This window comes from Doryrhamphus excisus, linkage group LG3 (genome assembly GCF_037039965.1).
Source record: "Doryrhamphus excisus strain RoL-2023G ecotype Guam linkage group LG3, RoL_Dexc_Guam_v1.1, whole genome shotgun sequence".
NCBI lineage: Eukaryota > Metazoa > Chordata > Actinopteri > Syngnathiformes > Syngnathidae > Doryrhamphus > Doryrhamphus excisus.
In genome coordinates, this window is record NC_136359.1 from 21987462 (window position 1) to 22007061 (window position 19600).

The window sequence follows — 19600 nt, forward strand, 5'->3', positions numbered from 1 at the left end:
TTGACTGTCACTGTGTGTGCAGGCATTGTATGGACTAATATGACCTCCCAAGGCTTAAGCGCTGCTTTAAGCTCTCGCAGGCTTACATAATTGAACTTCACACACAATTTTTTGACTTTTCATAACAGGAATAGTTTCAATATTATTCATTAGAATATTGCAAAGTGAAGACTTTGTCATCAAAAGTCTGAGAGTTAGCATACAAAATAGAGTTCACATGAATTAAAAAAAAACAAAAAACTGTATATACATAGTACAAATAGAGCTGAATCTTGCCTGAAGTCAACTGTGATAGGCTCCAGAATACGCCCGCAACCCTAAGTGTCAAGAAATATTTAAATATTGAACAAAGCAAAATTTGTTCTCAAAAATCACTCCACACTCTTTATTGCTCTCTGGTTCTACCATATATAACTTATTGTGTGGAAATATTGTGTAATAACTATAAAAGCAATCTTCACTCACAATATGTACTGCAAAAAAGGTCAGTAAGGATAATTCATAATGCCGCCTACAGAGAACATACTAACTCCTTATTTCTAAAATCACAAATACTTAAACTTGCTGATATAGTTAATTGTCAAGCAGCTAAGATAATGCATAAAAATAATGCATTTTAAAAATAATGCATTTAAAAAATAGTAGTAACATAAAAATAATTTCATGTCTCGTATTTATTAATATATTCACCTTTCATGGCCATTAACCAATTAACCATGATAATCAAGGGATTACTGAATATGAGTAAGGTACTTACTTAATGTACTGTTTATATATACTGTATACATCTATTGTGTTTTCTATATTAAAAATAAACATGTTCAATAACCCACTGATTACCCACTGATTCACTGGCCACGATATTCGGTACACCTGCTGTACACATCTCTTAAAGGGGATTATGGTATTATGGTAATTTTTTTGGCTGTGTCAGAGTTGTGGAGTCCGATAGAGCAGCTACACATAATAACCAGCACACAAAGATTTCTAGTTCTTCCAGTATCTGCACCTATTCAGCTATATTTCTTTGGATTTTGTGGTTCACGTGAAAACTTTCGATGTATCTTTTTAAAATGTGGGCTTTTAACATACAATCATATGTGTTGGATTCCGAAACAGATCAGGAAGTTGAGACTGGACAGTCCTAATTTTTTAAAGAACTTTTTACTGGTCGGGAATCAGGAACTTTGGTATTGTTTAATAATAGAATACAAAATTCTAACTACATTTATAAGTCTGAAAAGTGGAAAAGGACCTGAAAACGTAGACCAAGGACCACCCGTACTGTGAAAAGTTTTCAACTTGCGCTGCATTCACTGTTGGGTCATACCAGCATCCCATTGTCCCATTGTCTCTCTCACCAATACGTGTTCTCATTTCACTGTAACTTAAAAGACAAACTTTTCTATATGAAGATGATCACCATTTTTCTTTCTTTATCCACTCACTTTTTTTTTTAATCCCAAATGACAGTTAGACCATCATGTCACCTTTGAATTGCTTTTTTGTCATTGAGTCCCCCGGCCTGGTGAAGTGTTCAGATATTGCTTATTACACACATTTGGACTCAGTCAATGTCAGACTGTACAGCATCACTGACAGCATATTAATAATCAGGGGAATAAGACTTTAACACGAAGATGTACACCAAAAGAGGAGCAGATTTCTTTTGGATGGATTCAGCACGTTCAATTGACTGAGACAGCGAACCAAATAGGTTAGCTTCCATGCAGTCGCCTCCTGTCCAATCTCATTTGCGGTCCTTTTCGGGAGTTATAGGTTGCGGTGATAGGACTTCAAGTTCATCTTGTCTGCATAATATGTGGAACCACAGCACCAAACATTTCATCGGAGCTAATGTCTCAAAGTATGTGATACACCAATCCAAGAAGTACCAGAAGAAGTAGCAGAAGAGTAGAATGTGACTATAAGTAAATTTCTCCAGAGTTTTCCGTGGAAGCTCACCAGACAGTGTTGTTTAATGCATGTGACTGCGAGGCAGTCAAGTGTTGCCTTCGACAAGAAGCAGCCGGCGTGACGAATCATGGGAATCTCCTCTGTGGAGAGCACGGTTGGCCGTCCTTCATGCCTCACTGATGGAGACCGCCCACCCGTGCCCCCCCCACCCCCCCACCCACACTGATGGGAATAGATGGAGATGTGGAAGCAATGTTGCATATAGAAGTCATGACTTCAGGACTTGTCTCACAAACCACTTTAGACAACTCTTATGTATTCATACTACACCTACTACTACAAGTAGTATAGTTTAATTTTACCATTCCGGGGTAATGTTAAAAAAAATACAAGAACAAAGAACAGGCTTCCTGTTTTCCCAAAAGAGGCAAATTGGGAATATATGGTGGTTTTGTGAAAATAGGATTGCTTTGTTCATTCTGCAATGAGGCAGAAGGAAGGAAACCGCCTTCCTCTGGTTGTCTCCCAGCTGGCTGGAACGCTTTTTTTTTAAACCGCGGTGGAACTGATACATTTGTGTCTCGTGTGGAAAGGAAAAAAATAAAATGACACACTAAATTTTTGTTACACGATAATTGTCAAGAAACTGTGCAGATACAAAACAGATATGAGAAAGTGCTGATTTCTTTCTCAAAAAACATATTTTTAATACAAGCAGTTGATGTTTGCTAAATACAAGGATGAAGAGTCTTGAACCAGTCATGATGTGCTATATATATCACTATATTGACACTTACTATGGTACCCATTATGTCATTGGATGCTCATATCGCCTCATACTTCGGTACCTGATGAAAAAATTAAATAAAAGTAAAATAAAGTAAAAAACACACAACTTAAATTATATTAGGAAAGCAGGAAGTGAACAAATGTAACAGTTACTGATTGTAAAAGTACCAGATGGAGGGGTAGGATTTAATAAGCTTTGCTTCTTCCTACTCCTTTTGGACATGTGGAACTGTGAACTGATTATGTGATGCATTCAATTGTAATCTGATGCATGTTCAAATGAAATACAACCATTACCATTAACTTGCAATGCTGGAGGGATCTCCATATCCATCCATCCATCAATTCATTTTCTATGCCGCTTATAAGGTTCGTAACTGGTGAGGCACTGACTTTTTTGTATTTTTGTTATGTTAATGTGGGTTGCTCATTAAGAGCAAAAATGTTTAGCTTTTAAATACTTTTCAGCCCTATTTAATTATTATCTTATTGTCTCAAGTATGGCATTTCTGTGTATTTCATTGTCTAATTAGCAAGAATAATGATGTCACACTTACATTAAAGATATTAAAATGGCTGCAGAAAGTCGTGGCGCATAAGAAATATTGTTTGCAATATAAACAGAAACTGGTAGCTGGGCTTGCTCACTAATCCGAGAGGAGATGCTTGAGGCAGGTTGAGGTTTCTTAATTAGGAAATGTGTGAATTCAGCCATTTTTTCTTTAGAAAATGTTAAAAAAGTAATGGGAATTATACAGAAAACACAGTTTTAATGCGAATAATTATATTGATTAGGTTCGACTGCACGGTAACCGAGTGGCTCGCATGCAGGCCACACAGCTTGGAGCCCCAGGTTCGATTCCATCGGGCATTTGCATGTTCTCCCCATGCGTGGGTTTCCTCCCACATTCCAAAAACATGCTAGATTAATTGGTTACTCCAAATTGTCCATAGGTATGAATTTGAGTGTGAATGGTTGTTTGTCTATATGTGCCCTGTGATTGGCTGGCGACCAGTCCAGGGTGTACAAGCTGGGATAGGCTACGCGACCCTTTTCTATAAGCGGTATAGAAAATGAATGAATCGTGCCTACTCTGTCGGGATTGAACAAGGGTCGAGGGTCGGCTCTGTTAAACAGTTTAAAACACATACAACCTATCTCACCAGTTCACTGAAATAAAATAACATATATTCACTTTAAGTGTACTTCAGTAAAAATGAACCATTGAATTAAGCAGCCTTTCCTTTGTGATGATTATAATTTTCAGGTTTGAGTTATTATGTCTTTGACAGCGATAATTTATTTTAATGCTCATGTTGCAAGCTAGTTATTAATGGTCCTGAAGTCCATCAGACAGACGTTTTGTCCTTCACCAAGAGTCATGCCAAGAGATTTTGCATCTGCAATGATTTACGTTCAGCACTTAACCCGGTTTGGTATGATTTAAAATAGGCAACTACTCATCCACTGTGAGGCTTTCGGTAGCTGCAGCTTAACCTTTGATAGGGTTCTCCATGAAAGACAAGCAATTACAAGTTTTTTTTTTTTTAACTTCACTAATTTCAGGATGTTACATACAGTATATTTTTTTATTCACTACTATCATTATGGTGGTTGCGTGGTGGTCAAGTGGTTAGCGCGCAAACCTCACAGCTAGGAGACCCGAGTTCAATCCCACCCTCGGCTATCTCTGTGTGGAGTTTGCATGTTCTCCTTGTGCATGTGTGGGTTTTCCCCAGGTATTCCGGTTTCCTCCCATATTCCAAAAACATGCTAGGTTAATTGGCTACTCCAAATTGTAGACTTCAAGTTATTTTCTTTAAACTTAAATAGCCCAAACTTACCACTTCCACACAGATAGGGAGGATAACTATTAACAGTTATTTAACCTTTAACATGAACATTAATCAAACGTAATAATTTTTTCTGGGTCCATGATACCATACAGCATCCATATTAAACTTTCATATCAAGGCGGGGGCCTCAAACTAGTGTCCTGCGGGCCACATCTGGCCCGCGGGCCGCGTGTTTGAGGCCCCTACTCTAATGCAATGCCGTTGAACGCATGCAAGTCCACATCCGTCTGACATACGTTGACATATGCATGCACTGTACACTTCTGTCTGTTAAAAAAAGTGTATAATACGTCTCATGTGACGTAACAAGGGCTGCACAGCGGTCGAGTGGTTAGCGCTCAGACCTCACAGCTCGGAGACCAGAGTTCAATCCCACCATCGGCCATCTCTGTGTGGAGTTCGCATGTTCTCCCTGTGCATGCGTGGGTTTTCTCCGGGTATTCCGTTTTTCTCCCACATTCCAAAAACATGCTAGGTTAATTGCCGACTTCAAATTATCCATAGGTATGAATGAACATTTTCATGTCGGATTTATTTGAATTGGTTTAGAAATGGAGGAGGAGCCCAAAAATGTATCCAGTTCATTGTATTATCAACTGGACTGTTCAGGTTGTCTGAGATGATGTTCTGCCTGTCATCTCAGCAGAATGCTCAATGACTAGGTAGGACAGCTCTAGTCTGAGGGAATGATGCAGCAGTGAGTGTTCCCTCCTTTTCTCCAGCTGCAGAAGTACTGTACCGGAATGTTAATTGCTTTGTTGACTGGTCATCTTCAGGGATACAACACAAGAACATTTGGAATAAAAATCACAATAGCCTCAAATGTGTGAAGTATAGGATGTGTGTGTGTGTGTGTGTGTGAGGGCAGGAATCCTTCTCTGTTCTTTCTAGCCTCCCCCAACAGCTCTCCCCCACAAGTCCACTTCTCATCATCATCCGGCAACAAATAGAAAGTAAGATGTATTAGAGAGTGTGAGGTGATTTGCAGAGAGGCTGAATGAGAATCTATTATTAAGAATGACGCAGAAACCTTATGAAGTTATGGTAATGAGGGGCTTACTGTGCTACAAATCTTAATGTCATTTGAATAATTTCTCTGCATGTCCTTGCTTTTCTGTCTCTCTCCTCCGTCTCGCCTATCTTCAAGAGTTATATTAAAAAATGCAGCATTGTTATATGAATGTTGTATGAATCTATGTATGCTTCTTAACGGTATTAGGTGAAACGGTCCTGCAGATGCCATCCAAAACTGACTAGAGATATACAATAATTCATTAATTAGGCTCACTAGGAGCCGAAAGTAGCTGTCTTTGGGCAAGAGGTAGAGTACACCCTGGACTGGTGGCCAGCCAATAACAGGGCACATATAAACAAACAACCATTCACACTCACATTCATACCTATGGACAATTTGGAGTCGCCAATTAACCTAGCATGTTTTTGGAATGTGGGAGGAAACCGGAGTACCCGGAGAAAACCCACGCATGCACGGGGAGAACATGCAAACTCCACACAGAGATGGCCAAGGGTGGAATTGAACCCGGGTCTCCTAGCTGTAAGGTCTGCGCGCTAACCACTCGTCCACCGTGCCGCCCTAATTGTACAAATTGAAACATGTATTGTATAAATTGTAAAAATTGTATAAATTGAACATGCAAACTCCGAGGGTGGAATCGAACCCATGTCTCCTAGCTGTGTGGCCTGTGCGCTAACAACTTGCCTTGCACTTGCAGCCCTGTACAGTACAGATAAATGCAGAAATATCATACATTATAAAGCTTCTCTAGTGTTTCAAATGTGGGGGCGCAAAACAAAAATTATGTCCCTTGGCGGGTGGGATGGGGGGGCATGACAGAAAATAATTGAGAAGCACTGTTGTAAGCAGACAAAGCAGCAGTGTGTATACTGTAATTCCCAATGCCATAATATAGCTACTGTTTTGTTCCAGCTATTGTTTGTTCTCTACTAATGAACCCATCTAATAGTGTCTGTCGTCAAAGCAACACAACATATCAGCATTTTTGTCTGTGATTTCACAGCAGGGGGTATCAACACAATGTATGTCTGATAATACCGCCTTGTTACCCCAAACAATCTGAAACGCTGAGGAAAGTCCAATGCCACAGACGTCGTTTGGAATACAGTGAAAATGTTTGGGAGAAAATATGTTTCTAAAGTCAACCGTCGCCTGTCCTTCAAGGCGTTTTTGCAGCCACACACCTGTTAATCCAGGGGTCTCAAATACGTGGCCCGCGGGCCAAATGTGGCCCACAGGACACTATAGTTTGAGGCCCCCGCCTTGATATGAAAGTTTAATGTTAGTGCGGCCCGCGCAAGTTTGATATGGATGCTGTATGGTATCATGTACCCAGGAAAAATTATTACGTTTGATTAATGTTCATGTTAAAGGTTAAATAACTGTTAATAGTTATCCTCCCTATCTGTGTGGAAGTGGTAAGATTTTGGCTATTTAAGTTTAAAGGAAACTTGAAGGCTACCGTTTAGGTTGTTAGCTCTCTAGTTTGCGAGTTAGCATGTGTCTCAAGACCCTGCAGTTGCGCAATATGTTGTAAATAAAAAGAGTATAAATGTGACTATAGTCGTGTTTTGTCATGTCTACAGGGCTCTAATAATGCTTTGTTCATTTTAATCTGAAAAAAATCATTTGTCTACCCACCAACTATATGTGGTTTCTTAAGTTTTTATTATTTGAAGTTTTATTATTATTATTATAATTATATATTTATTACTGATTGATTGATTTTCTTTATTCTTGATTTGTTTATTTATTTTTCATCTTATTTTGTGTAGAAAAATAAAAAGTAAGATATTTGAGAACAGTGGAATGTTTTATCAGAGCTTTTCTTGTAGAAAATCGAAACCAAAGCAAAGTTTATTAATTTTTCTGTTTTTAATAAATGCGTTTTTTTTTTTTTTTTTGAAAACCTGATGCAGTCCAGTCTCACCCAGACCCTAGCTCCAGTGGCCCCCAAGTAAATTGACTTTGAGACCCCTGTGTTAATCCAACTTTACCACTGTTCTGATTTGATCTGTTTCTGTAAAGAATATAATCCTCTCTGAGATCTTGCACATTAGCTGTAAGGCACCTTCGGTGTCTGCCCTTTGCTATATCTCTGGCCTTACTGTGCCTTATTCGATTTTAAATCAGGTGCAATCCCCAATGTTGTGTTCTTATCACTAACGGCTGAACAAAAGATGACCAGGGGTTTGTAGAATCCTGACCCTGTAGAATACATTTCTGGAATCAGTGAATTGGTTTCAGTTTCTTTTCACAAACGCACATTCCTGTAGTTTTCCTCAATGTAATGTAGCTAATCTACAATGTTAGACTAATTTTTGCACAAATGATGAGACATCTGTCATGACATCTGTGCTTACTATGTAGATGATCAGTAGAGGATCTTTACAAAATCAAAAACGGAACACTGAACACCCCATTCGAGCAATAAAAAGCATAGACAATCTGTTGGACACCGGTAAAAGCATGTAAAGTATGCAAATAGCTTGTGTGCTTTGAGTAGATCGAGGCTGACATTACTTAGCAAAACAGCAGTAATTGCGTATGAAATAATTGCAGTCGTAAAAATGTTTATTCATTTATTGCAAACCCTCGAGCATCTCATATTTTAAGCACATTTTGCTCTGAAAAATGAAATGCCAATGCATTAGGTATGCCAGTGTACTTTGCTGTTGTGTAAAAGTATACTGCATTGTCATCATCAGTAGAGAAGTCGTTTTGGTTCACAACTATATTCACGGACCAAAAATCCATGCAGAAGCATGCGGTAGCTCTTTTTAACCACACTCCACAATGATACCAACCACAATCACTGTTGTCTGTGGATTTATGAAAAGCATATTAATATCTTATATGGCTTATTTTCTTTTACTATATTGTTAATATAAGTATAGAAGTGACTATGGGGTGTTCTTTCACATCTAAAGAGCTCAATGAATGTTAACAAATGCATTTGGAGGGTCGTGAACTCGATGAAGCTCGATGAAAATATTCAATGAAATAAATGCATACAATATAAATAATAAATGCATACAAAATATACAAAATAAGGTTGGCCAGAAATATTTCAATATTGAAATTTGTTCTCAATCAGAAATCACTCCACACTCTTTATTGCTCTCTGGTTCTACCATATCTTAGTTATTGTGTGGAAATATGGGGTAATAACTATAAAAGCAATCTTCACTCGCTAAATGTACTGCAAAAAAAGGTCAGTAAGGATAATTCATAATGCCGCCTTCAGAGAACATACTAACTCCTTATTTCTAAAATCAGAAATACTTGGAGAAATATGATCTCAAGGAAGAAGTACATTTGAAACACTTATACGCTAGGACTATGTTAAAAAGCCATAGCATTTCAGTGTGTGGAATCAAACTATGGAATGGATTGAGTAAGGAAATCAAACAATGCACAACGATGAGCCAATGCAAGAAACAATACAAGCAGTTGATGTTTGCTAAGTACAAGGATGAAATGAACCAGTCATGATGTGCTAAATAAAAATAAAAATAAAAATAAAAATAAAAATAAAAATAAAAATAAAAATAAAAATAAAAATAAAAATAAAAATAAAAATAAAAATAAAAATAAAAATAAAAATAAAAATAAAAATAAAAATAAAAATAAAAATAAAAATAAAAATAAAAGGATTTAATAAGCTTTGCTTCTTCCTACTCCTTTTGGACATGTGGAACTGTGAACTGATTATGTGATGCATTCAATTGTAATCTGATGCATGTTCAAATGAAATAAAACCATTACCATTACAATGTTTATGCACAATGAACATGTGTCAAGTCCAAGTCGTGCACCAAAAATGGCGACTAACTGTGTGTGCATGAGATCCCCTGCTTTTCTTACCATTTGTCTTGTAATGGCTGTACAAACTTCACACAGTGTGACTTCTGTTGAGCAGGGAATTTGTCTTCCACGAAGGCTAAGAAAAAAAAACAAGAACACTAAAACAAGATGCCTGACATGGATGTGTCAGTAAAGAAGTGATTATCACATCCAATGAGTGTTGAAATTGAGCCAATGATTGCATTATTATTGCTCATAATATACACATATGAGAAATAGACAATATAGTCCGAGCTCACAATAGTAACTGTGGCATACCTTGACTTGGAGCCCATGAGCAACAAAGCCACTGAGCTGAAGCCTCATTTAACCATCACAATCACCCTCTAAGTCGATTTCTGAAGAGGAATATGGTGGCCTGCCAAAGCGGCTGGTGGCACAGACATTAACTGGATAAATCCAGTCAATGTCTCTACATTCAGCTGGTTGATGATTTTCATCCCTGAAGTAGAGATGATGCTGGGAGGAATGCCATGGCATCACCATGGATCCAGATGGCCCAAGACAGGAGGGGATGGATGCACGCAATTTATCAGTAGGCCATATTCCACAAAACACTTCAAGGCTGAACCCCAAACTATAAGTTACCAAAAATTGTTTCTTTGTGCTACTTATACTCAACATATGGAACACACCTGTTACAGGAAGTAGGAGTTTACTGCTGTTGGCTTCTTTTTGACACACAACTTACACCTCCCTCAGTAAATCCTGCTTCTTGCTTAATGTTGATGTTCTTCTCTGATTTTGGATTAACATTTGTAAGAAATAATTACTCGGTGACCGAGTGGTTAGCGCGCAGGCCACACAGCTAGGAGACCCGAGTTTGATTCCACCCTCTGTGTGGAGTTTGCATGTTTGCCCCAGTGCACCTGTGGGTTTTCTCCGGGTACTCCGGTTTCCTCCCACATTCCAAAAACATGCGAGGTTAATTAGCCGACTCCAAATTGTCCATAAGTATGAATGTGAGTGTGAATGGTTGTTTGTCTATATGTGCCCTGTGATTGGCTGGCGACCAGTCCAGAGTATGCTCCGCCTTTTGGCCGCAGACAGCTGGGATAGGCTCCAGCACCCCTCTCGTGAGGATAAGCGGTAGAAAATGAATGAATGAATGGTTTATTGTGAGTTATTCTTTGCATGGGGCTGCACGGTGTCGGAGTGGTTAGCGTGCAGGCCACACATCTAGGAGACTTGGGTTCGATTCCCCCCTCGGACATCTCTGTGTGGAGTTTGCATGTTTTCTCCAAGTACTCCGGTTTCCTCCCACATTCCAAAAACATGCTAGGTTAATTACCCGACTCCAAATTGTCCATAGGTATGAATGTGAGTGTGAATGGTTGTTTGTCTATATGTGCCCTGTGATTGGCTGGCGACCAGTCCAGGGTGTACACCGCCTCTCACCCGAAGTCAGCTTCACTCCACTTTTCCGCCGTGCAGCTCATATATGTAACTTGTATTTCAATGTTTTTTTAACAAAAATGGGGCATAGTGAACAATGAAACAACTATCATTTATTCATTAATTAATTGATAATAATAATAATATTATAATATATATAATGAATTATGATATATTATCAATTATATATTTTGAAGTGAGGGCGTGGTATTCAAACCGTGATGCAGTGAGCGATGTCTGTACATAATTTGTGATCACATTGCTGCAGAGTTTGAAACCAGATTGTCATACTGTATGTATGTATGTTCATTTTTGCATCATTTTTGCATAACAATGGTGCGTTCATGAACTGCCAAACAAAGTGCAAAATCTTAACGCTTGGTGAAAAAACAACAACATTATAATTGAAGCATGAATGCATAACTGCATATTTTTACCTGTATTAACATGTATTTTTAAATTAGTACTAATTCAGGATGAGCCAGTAGAGTTATTTTCGGCCTAAAAAATGTGACCATAAATCTTAAAAAAAATTGCCAGGCCATGAATGCCTACACCGCCTGAAGATTTAAGTGATTTATAGCATCACTTTTACAAAGTAGTTTTCTTGTTTTGGGATGATTATGATTGGGATGTCATAGGGGGGACTGCATGCAGTATGAACCCACCTCACCTCAGCGCAGACTGTTTTGGTATGGGGCGGAATCAGAGCTGTGCCCACGAGAGGACACCACACAATAAGACGTGGGTGTAGAAAACAAGTCTTTTCAGATTCCAGAAAAACCTACAACCCTTCATGATTTCTAACCTCTATTAATCCAAACACTAATTAAGAGTTCTTAGTTTGGATCAAGTCACATTTGGGGATTCACACTTCCTGAGAAGTCTGTTGCAGATTTGACTGTCAGGTCTTTGATCAGAAACATTATAATGAGTCGTCCTGTCAAAGGGAACAAACACTGCCCCCCCCCACACACACACGCCCCCACACACACAAGCCTCATTTGTGCGTTGTTTTTGTGAAACTTTTTCATTGCTGAATATAAATCAGAAGAATGAACTGAAAGAAATGAACTCTTTTTAAAGCATCGTCCATTTACGGTAATGGTATACAAGTGTTTACATGGCTATATGACTATGAATGGATTAATCGCACTGACGTTTCCATTACCGCTTCCTGCCAGGAGATAATTTGTGAGGCTGTATTCTTGATTAAAAAGAGTAAACGCTACATTTTTTTTTCATACACTTGACGTATTTGCTTCCTAGCTCATTGCTCCTGTTTAAAGAACAGCACTTGTATATTCACCTTGCTATGATATGATATGCTAATTAAATCAAAACCAGTAACATTCCCTCCATGCTAAATTTCCCTTGCTGCAGTGAATTTTAATTTTTTCCCCTGGAAGTAGGTTTCTTTTTCTGTCAACAACAGCAGTATAAAAGATACTTACAACAGGGGTCTCAAACTCAATTTACTTGGGGGCCACTGGAGTTTGGTTCTGGGTGAAACAACAACAAAAAAACGCATTTATTAAAAACAAAAAAATTTTTTAAACTTCGCTTTGGTTCCGATTTTCTACAAGAAAAGCCCTGATAAAACATTCCACTGTTCTCAAATATCTTACTTTTTATTTTTCTACACAAAATAAGATGAAAAATAAATAAACAAATCAAGAATAAAGAAAATCAATCAATCAGTAATAAATAAATAAATATAATAATAATAATAATAAAACGGCAAATAATAAAAACTTAAGAAACCACATATAGTTGGTGGGTAGACAAATTATTTTTTTCAGATTAAAATGAACAAAGCATTATTAGAGCCCTGTAGACATGACAAAACACGACTATAGTCACATTTATACTTTTTTTATTTACAACATATTGCAACAACTGCAGGGTCTTGAGACACATGCTAACTCGCAAACTAGAGAGCTAGCGACCTAAACGGTAGCCTTCAAGTTATTTCCTTTAAACTTAAAAAGCCAAAAACTTACCACTTCCACACGGATAGGGAGGATAACTATTAACAGTTATTTAACCTTTAACATGAACATTAATCAAACATAATAATTTTTTTCTGGGTACATGATACCATACAGCATCCATATCAAACTTGCGCGGGGGCCGCACTAACATTAAACTTTCATATCAAGGCGGGGGCCTCAAACTAGTGTCCTGTGGGCCGCATGTTTGAGACCCTTCACTTACAATGTCCGCTCTACTTGGAATTGCTGTGTCTTCCAGCACGAGACGTGTGCTCCAGTCCTCAAGTAAAAAATACTGATTGCAAACAAGCATTTTGTTGAGTCTTTGTTACGGGAATTGAGAGCTAGGTATCCAATCTTCTGTCTGTGAGTGACGCTGAGACTAGCGATTAGCGTGCTAGTCCGCAATATAAAAATAGTTCTTCATGTTAGCTGCTACGACAATAATATCACTGTAGCTTGGTTAATATACAAGTCAGTTATGTTAATGATACACAGCTGGAATTTTTTGTAGTTTTTTTTTTTTAGGGCTTTAGCGTCAAAATAGGTATTTCCCATGACGCCAGTTGCTAGCTAGCTGATATAAACTTGAATGGAAAATGGAAAGAAATATGTACTATTTGTTAGCATGTTAGCTTCTATCTTGGGTGAACAAGGGAAGACAAGCCGAGGGTTGAATCTAATCTAATAATTGTATCACTTTTATGGTAAAGGTTGAACCGAAATCATCAAGAACGTCAACATTAAGCTAAGCTAAGCTAAGCTAAGCTAAGGACAGTTTTGAGGGAGAGGAGCCGTGTGTTAAAATTAGACATTTTTTCATAGGTGTATCAATTATTCGCTATTCGGAACATAACCAACGCAAAAATGGCGGGGGTGTACTATATTGTTTTTATGAGTACAGGTTCTATGGGAACAATGTGGGAACAATTTGACGAGTGACTTTTTTCCAAGTCAGCTAGGATAAACTCCAGCTTACCTGCAACCATATTAGTACAAACAGTAAAGAATACACTGATACACTGATTCAATATTGCATATATTTTGAAATATTTTTGCATATGTTCTACTATGCACGTGCATCTATCAAGCTTTTAATCACTTAGTGTGATTGAAAAGATGCTGGAGTCGGAAAAATGTTATCTCTGCTCCACAAGTTTCCCACATTTGCGACACAAATATCTTATTTGCTAATCTGGTTCCGTAGATCATGTGTGTAATTGGCTTTCTTGTAAAACACAGCATTGAAAAATTGCTTTGCTAATCTCAATGTGGGGAAAATAGCCTACGGAAGAGCTTGTCAGTTTTGAGTGATTGAACCTTGGTTAGAGTGTTTTCTCATGGGTGTTTCTGGGATGTCTGCCAATGCTGTGCATTGTGGTCAAAATAGATCATCCACTAATGAGTGGCAGGTCAGTCTTGTTTATGGATGAGGGTGGACATGAACGTGTTCCATCAACGCCACACATTTCTTGGCTCGTTTGCTCCTCCGCCTTCCCTTAATACTCCTGCAGGTACACGAGCACGCTCCTTTTAATAATCATATGGAAAATCTATGTGCTGCAATTGTTATTTTGGTAATAAACTCTCCCATTACTGAATGTATCATATTTGAAACAAATTAAATAAAATAAATGCTCTGAATGTAATGCAATACTACACTTTAATATTGACATAATATTCATATATTAATGGAGAAAGTTTGGCCAAGATTGTATAATTATATAATTAAGGTTCACATATGAAAGAAGCAAAGTGCATTTTCATGTTAAAAGTTATTTATATTTCATGAAAAAAATGCATCTCAGTTTTGTATTTATACTCTTTGCTACTAAAATGTCATATTTTGACATTTTGTTTATTCTCATAAAAGTGTGTGAATATGTTCACACGCTCATTACAATAAGCCTTTTCTTATTGTTATACAATTACAACAGTTTTTTTCATTTCTGCTGTTTTTGGATATAATAATAATAATAATGATTATAATATAATATAATATAATATAATATAATATAATATAATATAATATAATATAATATAATATAATATAATATAATATAATATAATAATAACAATGATGATAACAATAATAATAATTGTAATAATAATAATATCTAGAATGCACTGCAATTGTTATTTTGACAATAAACTCTCCCATTACTGAATGTATCATATTTGAAACAAATGAAATAAAAATAATGATGCTCTGAATTTAATACAATAATACACTTTAATATTGATATAATATTAATATATTAATGGAGAAAGTTTGGCCAAGATTGTATATATTATGGTTCACATATGAAAGAAGCAAAGTGTATATTCATGTTAAAATGTATTTATATTTCAAGAAAAAAAAACGCATTTCAGTTTTTTCTTATTATGTATTTATACTCTTTGTTACTAAAATTTCATATTTTGATATTTTGTTTACTCTCATAAAAGTGTGACGCTCATTACAATAAGCCTTTTCTTATTGTTATACAATTACAACAGTTTTTTTCATTTCTGCTGTTTTTGTATGATAACAATAATAATAATAATAATAATAGTAATAACTTTCTTCTTTATTCTCTGAATATTTTGACCTCATTACCATAATTCTATGGGATAATAATACATAACATTTTTCTCAACATAATTTCCCCAAAATTTAAAAACAACTTTATAATGTCTTCTATTTTAAAAAAAACTTTCAAAAACTGAACCAGTATTTAATCATGCAGAGATTATTTCAGAATTTACACCAATTTTAGGGAATTTTCTCAAATAAATCCGCAATACTTCCTCAAGTGTCATGACCTTTTAGAGATTATTTTTTTTTTGTAAAGTTGCGCTAGGTTGTGTTAACCACGGCTAAGCGCCGTCGATAGACAGCAGCTCAGTTTTCTGCTCAAAGGATGTATTTTCTTTGAGTCTTGAGACAGGACAGTGTCAGAAATATGCTGTCTTTCTCTCACATGGTTGAAATCCATTTATTTGATTATTTCTTTGCCGTTTTGATGTTTTGATCCCTCCTGTTCCCTGACAGAAACACTTTTTTTTTCTGACAGTGTTTTTACCTCGTCAATTTGTTCATAGTTGGCAGCTGTAAAATTCGTGAGGAGTTTCTTCAGCAAGAATTCAGGCGTTCGCCGTCAATGTCAGTGAGAGACACTTTTCTGTCTCTGTCTACTTCTACTGACATCTCTTTATCTTTTATCTGGATTTTTATAATTAATGATCACTTGTTTGGTGCAAGACTGCTTGTAAATGCTTGAAGGTTTTTTTTTTGTTTTTTTTTTTTAATAAAAAGGGTTTTTATCCATTACAGTCATTCAACATACAATAGCAGCGGCAACAAATGGTTGTCTACCAGGAAAACTATGTGGTAATGAATATGGTTAGCACGTCTTTGTCGCAGTTTCTGTGTTTGAATGTCATTTTGGACCTCTTTGTGCTGGTATGTTCCCCTTGCTTGTGTGGGTTCACACTCATTTCCTCCAACAGTCCAAGAACATGCATCATGTTATTTTAACCGGAAGTTGTGAATTGCCCATAAGAGTGTGTGTGTGTGTGTGTGTGTGTGTGTGTTTTTGTGATTGACTGGCAACCAGTTACTAGTGCACCCTGACTTGTATACACTGTCTTCCGATTCACGGTTTAGCACAGTAGACTGCTAAACTGCTAATGTTAGGCGGTTACACATTCCATCCCCATGGAAACGGTTCTCCATCAATATGGAGTCAGTCATTGGATTTTTTTTTATGATAGACATGCAAGTAAAATTAGATTAGATTAGATTCAACTTTATTGTTATTGCTCATGTCACTGATACAGGGCAACAAAATGCAGTTGGCATCCAATCAGAAGTGCAAATTTATAAATACTTTATTAGTAAATAAATGAAAAAATAGAATAGTGCTGTAAATGGACAGATATATGTACAAACTATAACAGGCTATGACTACAGTGTGGATATATACAGGGATATAAATGACTATAGTATGGCTATTGCAGATTATACAGATTATAAACAGTATGCACAGTATGAATGTGACAAGATATAATAACAGTAATATGTACAGTAGTGCAATGAAGTAGTACAATGAAGTGACTATGATACAGTGTGGATATATACAGGGATATAAATGACTATAGTATGGCTATTGCAGATTATACATATTATGAACAGTATGAACTATGAGTGACAAGATATAACAGTAATATGTCCAGTATTAAAATAAAATTAAAAAATTAAAAAATTAAAAAATTAAAAAATTAAAAAATTAAAAAATTAAAAAATTAAAAAATTAAAAAATTAAAAAATTTAAACATTTAAAAATTTAAACATTTAAAAATTTAAAATTTTAAAAATTTAAAAATTTAAAATTTTTTACATTTAATTAATTATAATAATAATTATTATTATTTAAGTGACACAGAATGCAAGACTAACTAAACCAAGACACAGTCCACATAAAACCGAGGAGAGAGGTATTTTATCGTGTTCGTTAAGTAATTAAAGTTTTGCACCTGAAACTTTTCAAGACTCGCCGTGAAATGAATTAGTGCTCAGAAATCATTCGTCATCTTTATTATTTAAAAAAATAAGTCAAAATGTTCTCACCTTTTGATTGGCAGCTGGAACGTTCAGGTACAGCTGAATCTAGGTCATACCGATGACGATGTCAAAGCGAAGTAGATGCCAGGATTTGGTTTTTTTTTAAAGCATCCGCGAAGGCAGGACTTCAGTGAAGAGGTGATGGATTGAGGTGCTCTGTCTTGGCGAGTGACTGCTCGGAGACAGTGTGTGTTACCCTTCCATCAGCCCTGATCTTTTTCCTCGCCTTTCCCTTTTTGCTGCCACCGCCAGGGATGGCAGAGTCTCAAAGAATATCGATGTAATATAAATGAGGAAGCAGTCTCCATTCCTTCTCTTCTGCTATCACATTTCACCTCCATAAAGTTATTCCGGTCAGGAAGAGTGCACATAGTGACTGACAATAGCACAAGTTGAGATGTTGACGTTCTCCAATATTGGTTGAACATTCCCAAGAAGTTGCTATATTCGATGATCTGTCAGACTTATTAGTTTGTTTAATATTGTTATGACCCAGGGCTGTATGTTATTGTATGTTTATTGTTGTGTATAGTGGTTAAAATATTCATTCATTCATTCATTTTCTACCGCTTTTCCTCACGAGGGTCGCGGGGGGTGCTGGAGCCTATCCCAGCCGTCTTCGGGCGAGAGGCGGGGTACACTCTGGACTGGTCGCCAGCCAATCATAGGGCACATATAGACAAACAACCATTCACACTCACATTCATACCTATGGACAATTTGGAGTCGCCAATTAACCTAGCATGTTTTTGGAATGTGGGAGGAAACCCACGCATGCACGGGGCGAACATGCAAACTCCACACAGAGATGGCCGAGGGTGGAATTGAACCCTGGTCTCCTAGCTGTGAGGTCTGCGCGCTAACCACTTGCCCGCCGTGCCGGCCGCACTTTTTTTTCATCTGAGTTCAATAGCTTCTGCGGTCCAAGAGGCTAAAAAGAATCTGTAGTAATTCTTCACTTGATTAAACTTACTGAATATTTGTCAGATCCAAAACTGATTGTTTCATAATGTGATATTAGCGCCCACTTCACTACCCCGATTCACCGTAGTTTCCTGAGTGTATAGTCAAGAATTTATGTCACTTAATTTCCATACTACAAACTATGTAACCAGTCAGTATACTTTTATTTGTGCTGAATAAGTATGAATTGTGGAACCACAAATTTAGAATACATGGAGGGTTGCAGCTACAGTTGGTTGCAGTCAGCTACTCTTTGCGTTCATATATTTGTAAATCTCAAACTAGATTAGATATACTAGAAGTAGCTTTTGTGTACTTTTACAAAGTAGTGTTCTTCAGCTGATAGTAGACAAGCTTTCGACTACAATGGCAGGTCTTCACAAACAATAAACAAATATCACATCATTCTCAATACGTTACAGTATGCACGTTGGAAAACTTCAAGTACTTTGCTTCAAGATGTTTCACTATTTGCCATAATTGCATGTATTGGAACTTCTAATGGGCTGCACGGTGGGCTAGTGGTTAGCACACAGGCCTCACAGTAAGAGCCCCAGTTCAATTCCACCCTCGGCCATCTCTGTGTGGAGTTTGCATGTTCTCCCCGTGCATGCGTGGGTTTTCTTCCAGGTACTCCGGTTTCCTCCCACATTCCAAAAACATGCTAGGTTAATTGGCGACTCCAAATTGTCCATAGGTATGAATGTTGGTCCAGTCCAGGGTGTACCCCGCCTCTCGCCCAAAGACAGCCGGGATAGGCTCCAGCACCCCTGCGACCCTCGTGAGGATAAGTGGTACAAAATGAATGAATGAATGAATGGAACTTCTGATCAATCCATGCTAATATCAGTCTTAAAATAATGTACAGAAACCACTCAACTTCTGGTTTATGCCCCGCCCACTCGGAGTACAGATACAGATACAGATCATTTAGATGAGTGATCCCTAGTCGTAACTATGTGAAAGTAATACTCAACATTATTTCTTTCCAAATTTATTTTGTAAGAAAGGCTGCCTAATTAAAAATAAAACAATGCAAAAATGACATCATTTATCTGAATTTGTTCAGTTGAACATAGGCGCCATTTGTGTACATTTCAGAGTCATTATAAAGGTGGCTGTGCAGTAAAAATGAAAAAAAAAAGAGACAAAGCCTTTTTTCAGACAGTGTAGAAG

At 37.0% G+C, this 19600-nt stretch overlaps 1 protein-coding gene across 10 annotated transcripts in view; it reads left to right on the plus strand.

The window, feature by feature from the left end:
* The window catches only part of arvcfb (ARVCF delta catenin family member b), a 222298-nt gene that overhangs the window by 44968 nt on the left and 157730 nt on the right, over positions 1 to 19600 (plus strand). The window lies entirely within an intron of this gene.